The sequence below is a fragment of the Doryrhamphus excisus genome, linkage group LG7, assembly GCF_037039965.1.
Source record: "Doryrhamphus excisus strain RoL-2023G ecotype Guam linkage group LG7, RoL_Dexc_Guam_v1.1, whole genome shotgun sequence".
Taxonomy (NCBI): Eukaryota; Metazoa; Chordata; class Actinopteri; order Syngnathiformes; family Syngnathidae; genus Doryrhamphus; species Doryrhamphus excisus.
The window spans coordinates 19494844-19500843 of record NC_136363.1 but is presented as its reverse complement, the minus strand read 5'-3'; the positions used below and the strand labels follow the sequence as shown (position 1 = coordinate 19500843).

Sequence of the window (6000 nt, the reverse complement as noted above, 5' to 3'; positions counted from 1 at the left end):
CCCCTCACATTTGGACAACAATAAACTAACAATGGAATACAGCCAGGCTCTAATGTGATATCTTAAGGACACCTGGTAAATATATAAGGTGATAACAGGATACGCATTCATGTGTTTTTGTTCGTTTTATTATTTTGTTTCGTTCTTTCTGTTCTTTAACTCTGGAATTAAAGTACTCACTCCGGTACAGTAGGTGGCGGTATGCACCTAAAACGTTGGTTGCGACCCGCCTTAAACAAAAAGAAGAAGAAGCTAACAATGGAGGAGCGTTACTTGTGTTGACTTGTTGAGTTTTATTCAGTAAGTTTTATTCAATAAGTTTTATTCAAGAAGAGGGCAGCGAGATTGTGGGGAAGACTTAGAAAATAAATAGTATAATATTACACCGTCCAGAGCTAAAGCACAGCAAGGTAAGCTAGCGTTAGCATGTTAGTTTTTGTCATTCCCAGCTGTGTGTCCCGCAAAGTTGTCGTGTCGATTATATAAACATGATTAAACCTGCTAGCGCAACCTCCCAAGAGGGATTAAAGTCGTCTAATCGGTATTAGTATTAATTATTATTGCCTTGTATTATCTGCTGTTACTATGGCGTCATTGTATTGTGAGTCCAGAGATGATTGACAGCTGGAGAGCTCTGCCCCGGGCTCAACACTACGGGATGGCTGCCATGGGTAATTTTCTATTGGCAGGTGTGTGATGGCTGCGATTAAATCTGGGGCTTTAGTTCGTGCCATCCACATTATTGTGCTGGGATTCCCCGAGTCCCCGGATCCTCTGTCACATTCTGTCATTCCAGCTTTGGGCCCCCGCCCCCCTGGGTCCCTGACGCCCCATACATCCCTCCACTAAAGCATGGAGCAATGCCTGCATGTTAGCTAAGGTAAGTTCAGTGTACAACTTGAATAGTGGTGTAAATTTATGAGTCGTCACACAGCCATTATTGTGTAAATATCTGGCAACATAAGTTGGAACAAAATGTGTCAATAGTGAATATGAGCACTATTGTTAGCTAGCGCTGCCTAAGCCTCCTGGGAATGGAAACAAGAGATACTTCATCTTGCAGGTAATTTTTCACACAGTGTCACAGTACATGTTGGAATTCATGTATCCCCACCACGAACCGTGGCTCCCTCAGTGTCGGCAGCACTCGTGCATCCCCACACAGTGACACAACCACTATTATATGCACTTATCTTGCTACTCACTTGTGTTGCCAGCTAAAAAAAAAACAAAAAATGAGCAATGTTCTTTTTTTTTTTTCAAATTTTCCCTCCAAGTCCAAGTTTCTCTTTACTGATGTGTTTCCGTAAATCAAATCAAGCATCATTTAGATTACATGACGGTGTTGTCACTACTGAGTGAAGCTGACTGCCTCTGATTTTAACCAGAGCATTTTTTTTGTGTGTGTTTCCAGGAGGCCTCTGGTTCAAGCTTGCTTAATCACACACACACACACACACACAGACATCTCATCAAGGTTGTCAGCGCTGTGCAGACCTGACAGGTAATGGTCCTGTGGTTTGGACACCAATCAGTCTCTAAAATTGTTTACATTTCGAATGTGCTGCATGTTCCTTTTTTTGTGACATTCATGTATCGATTACTTCACTATAATGAAGACCTATCATAATAAGTTTGTGTTTTTGCATATATGAAGACATCTAATATATTATTGCTTATGTCCGATATGGACTGTGCATGCTGCACGAGTGCTCATGCTTCTGTGTGTATTATTTACATGTTTACAGCTCACTATTTTCCATCTGTTGTTTCTGGAACAATCAGCAGCCCACAGCCGAGTGGGTGAGTTTTAGTGATGGTGGGGTAGCTGTAAGTCAACTTGGGTTTCATGATTGAGAGGCTGGGCTTGATTATGCCGGACTATACAGAGGTGGTGGGGGGGGGGGGCGTTCAGGGTTTGAGAGAGGGGTCAATGTCTTCTTTTCAAGGCCTTCTCAAGGTTTGTGATGGAGGAGTGAGAGAACGCAATGAGTCCTGGGACATAATGAGATAATAAGAAGACTCTTAATAGAGTTTTGAATACTGGATTGCTGCAGTTGCTCTGCATATATGAGGTGAAGCAGTGTTTTAGAAATATAGAAATATGTCGGTAGGCTACTATTTAGTTCAGTATTTTAATGAAAATTGTACTAAATATTGTAATGATTACATATACTGAAAAGGCATATAGTGATTTACATACAGTGGTGTGTATAAGTGATTGCCCTGTCCTGATTTCTTATTTTTTTGCATGTTTGTCACACTTAAATGTTTCAAATCATCAAACAAATGTAAATATTAGCCAATGACAACATAATTAAACTTGTAGCGTGTTTTCTTTAAATAGAACATTTATTATTAAGAGAGAAAAACAGTCTGGAAAAGGTTATAAAGCAATTTTTTAAGTTTTGGGACTCCAGCAAACCACAGTAAGAGAAATTATCCACAAATGGCAAAAACATGGAACAGTGGTGAACGTTTCCAGGAGTGGCCAGCCAACCAAAATGACACCAAGAGGTCACAAAAGACCCCGCAACACTGGGTTTGGCAAGACAAAAGTTGTACTTTTCGGTGTGTGTGTGTTCTATTACATATTTTATATAAGTAGAACTGCATTATAGAAAAAGAACATCATACCAAAAGTAAAACATGGTGGTGGTAGTGTCATTGACTAATATTTACATCTGTTTGATGATCTGAAACATTTAATTGTGAAAAAGAAGACTTTTTCACATCTCTGTAACTATATCATATACAATATATTAAAATTTTGTGTTTTTAATTTACATATTTTAAAATAAAATCATGAAAATAAATGTTTCTTCATGATTTGGATCTTGTATCATTTTAACGTTGGACAGATCCAAAATCCAAACAGCTCGTTTTAGTTAATTAGATCTTATCAAAGTGTCAACAAACGGTTCCTCCTTCCAAAATGGAATGCTAAATAATCATTTAGATGTCGAAGGAAAACTATTACTACCGAGAAGTAAAGTTACACCCCCAGAGGACAAGTGGGGGGGAAGTGAAAAGAGAGGCTGATACTGATGACTGTGTGGATAGAAGGAGAAAGAAAGCAAAGAAACACAGGCGGGATGAAAGGGCGTGTGGGTCCCCTGTGATGTCGGCTGCAGACGTAGCGGGTCCCAGCGTCAGCCCGGCCCAGCGTCGGGTTTCCCCCGGGCCGGAAGTGGTACGTTTCCCCTGGCGACAAGCTCTTCCTGCAAAATAAAGAAATCATTAGAAAGATGACAGCTGGGCTAGCCAACAGAAAAGCCCAAGGGGGGTGGAGTGGGGGGGACGGGGGGCGGTGGGGTGGTCGGCCTTTCCGAGAGCTGCCACCCAACATTATAGCTGGCTACTTTTTGCTTCACTTTCTAAACAACACTGCTGCTGCAAGGTCAACTAATTCCTCCATCCTTTTAATTCTCTTCTTTTTCCACATGTAGTGGCTGGCTGAGGTGTTTATTTACTCAACTGCAGAGAGTATCAAGAAACTCATGGTAAGGTTAAATTTTTTTGGGTAAATGCATTTTTATAATACACTTTTTTTTCCCCACAAATAAATGATATACGTTCCAAACTTACTGGCCCCACATTGAAAACCAACCATATTTGTGTCAGATTTGTGTTCTAGGTGACAAAGTGTATTATAATGATGAAATTCTGTCAATTCTGAAATTAACGATTAATTTCTCCACTGCATTTTTCCTGTTTTCCAATTTATTCTCGTACTTTTTGTGACTTTATTCCCACACTTTTTTATAATATAAATTTTTTTTCCCCAACAAATTTTCCCAAAATTGCAATTTTTTTGGTACATGTTTTGGCTCTAATAATTCAACTGTAAATGTGTTTACTATACAGTAATTTTTTTTTCATAGTATTATGACATTGCTTGTAAATAAAAATTGTCTTAGTAGTAATAATAATAATAATAGATTAAATTTGATTGCATGCATAAACAATGAATATATTACAATATTATTTAATTTTATTATTACAATTAATTTATAGAATAATTTAAAGATGCAATATTGGTTGTTATCGGTATCAGATTTTTTTATGATAATGAAAAACGATATTTAAAAAAAATGCTGTATACAACACAAATTGAGAGTTGGACAATATTGGTTTTTGGCAAAAAAGTCAATATCAGACATTCCTAATTTCTACAATAATTTCTACAATATAAATCCATATTTAAAATAATACATACTACAGTTTAATATTAATTATAGTATATTTGATTTCCATCAGTTTTACAGATGCCATGCTGGCTCTGTAGTGGGTGTCTTGTGAAGAAGACATGGTGTTAACAGTCCTAGTAACGGCTGCATTAATCAGGGGCGTGGCATCTATTAGAGCGGAGGCCAATGTGTTATACCGACTGCATTTATTTACCCTCCTCGTTCCACATATCTTCATTCTTAAGCTTCCTCCAGTCCCTATGGATGGTGGGGGTGCACACACTGTGGCACTTCTACTCCAAATCATATGTGGAGAGGCTGGAGGGGGGGCTCTGGGCGGTGACCCCTGGCAATCACAGCGTGTGGCAGCCAGAGTGGGGGCCCTGCAGTGGGGCCTTCTGGGAGCAGAATCGCCCTGCATTCCAGCCCTCGTGGAGCATTTCCTCTGCAAAGCCCTTCCGTATCGTTTGGTTGTGTCTGTCAAGCCGCGGTGCTTGACCTCAGCACAAATGATTGCACTATAAAGAAGATATTCCACAGTTGATCCTGAAAGATTTTGTGGTCAAGAACCCAAAGGAGAAGCATTGATTCGGTCCATTGTTGACTATAATTCTCCGTGCGTTTGGCCGCTTGGTATGTCTGCTTCTTATTGAGTTCTTATGCGCTACACTATGAAATTACAAGTAAACAATTCATTATTCAAAGTAATACACTGCAACCAGAAGGACGAAATAACATCTTAGAAACATTTAGTTTTCTTTTATTTGCGCAGAAACAGATGATGTTTACTGCACTTGGAGCTAGTCCACCTCACATGTACTTAAACTACAATTTGTTTTTATGAAAAATGTTTGTTTATGACATAAAATTATATGGTGAAAAACCTTGGTTAGCGTAAATCGGTTCCAGAAGGTTAAACTCCAACCAAAACATATTTTAAACAAATCTACAAATCATGTAAATCCAATTAATCAATTTCAGAAAGGCCAAAAATTTTAACACAAAATATATTTTTATATAGCCGGTCCTGCAGCTTCCTCCCACATTCCAAAAACATGCATGTTAGGTTACTGTGATAATGGAATTTCCACAAAGTAGTAACAATATTAAAATAGTAATAGTTAATAATAGTAAAAAATAAAAAAAATAATAAAAAATTAAATAAAAAAATAATAGTAATAGAATAGTATAAAAATAATATAATAGTAATAATAATATATAATATAGTAATAATATAATAATATCTAATAGTAATAATATAATAGTATAATATATAATAATAATAGTAGTAAAAATATTTTTGACGTCAGAGCATACAAAAATATGTTTCAAGGCAGTTTTAGAGCCCTCTAGACCTGACATAACACCCCTATAGTCACCTTTACTGTCATATTACTCAATATAGTTAGCATTGGGAGACGTCTTTGTTGTTCCGTTTTTTTGGTACTCAGTACTTCCTTCGGTGGCTTAATATGTCTGATTAGTGTCTTTTATTGTAGCCTTTTAGCCATTTTAATGTTTGAAAATGTGTAATTTAGGCCAAAAATATCATCTGAAAAGCACATGGTTGAAAAACATGGCCGCTATCAAGTAAAACTTATCTGTTTTTGACAGGAAGGCAACTGAAAACATGATGAGAATCGCTCATTGGTCAAGAAATGACATAACTATGACATGACGGGGGAAGTACATTATAATTTTATTAATGAGAAATAATCGGACGAATAAAAGCATTAATGTGTACAAATAGCAGGGCTATATGACAGATTGATTGTGCTGTCAGATGCAGATTCCCTCCTGTCAGTGCAAC

At 37.5% G+C, this 6000-nt stretch overlaps 1 long non-coding RNA gene across 2 annotated transcripts in view; it reads left to right on the top strand.

Annotated features, from left to right (window-relative positions):
• Positions 1-256: 256 nt before the first annotated feature.
• The window catches only part of LOC131108996 (uncharacterized), a 29854-nt gene continuing 24110 nt past the window's right edge, over positions 257-6000 (top strand). The window contains exons 1-4 of one of the 2 annotated variants that reach the window (XR_013627795.1): positions 257-410; positions 690-880; positions 1415-1504; positions 3450-3503. This is a non-coding gene — a long non-coding RNA (uncharacterized LOC131108996). Of the gene's footprint in view, positions 881-1414; positions 1505-3449; positions 3504-6000 lie in introns of both variants that reach the window. The other variant, XR_013627794.1, reaches the window with a different exon arrangement.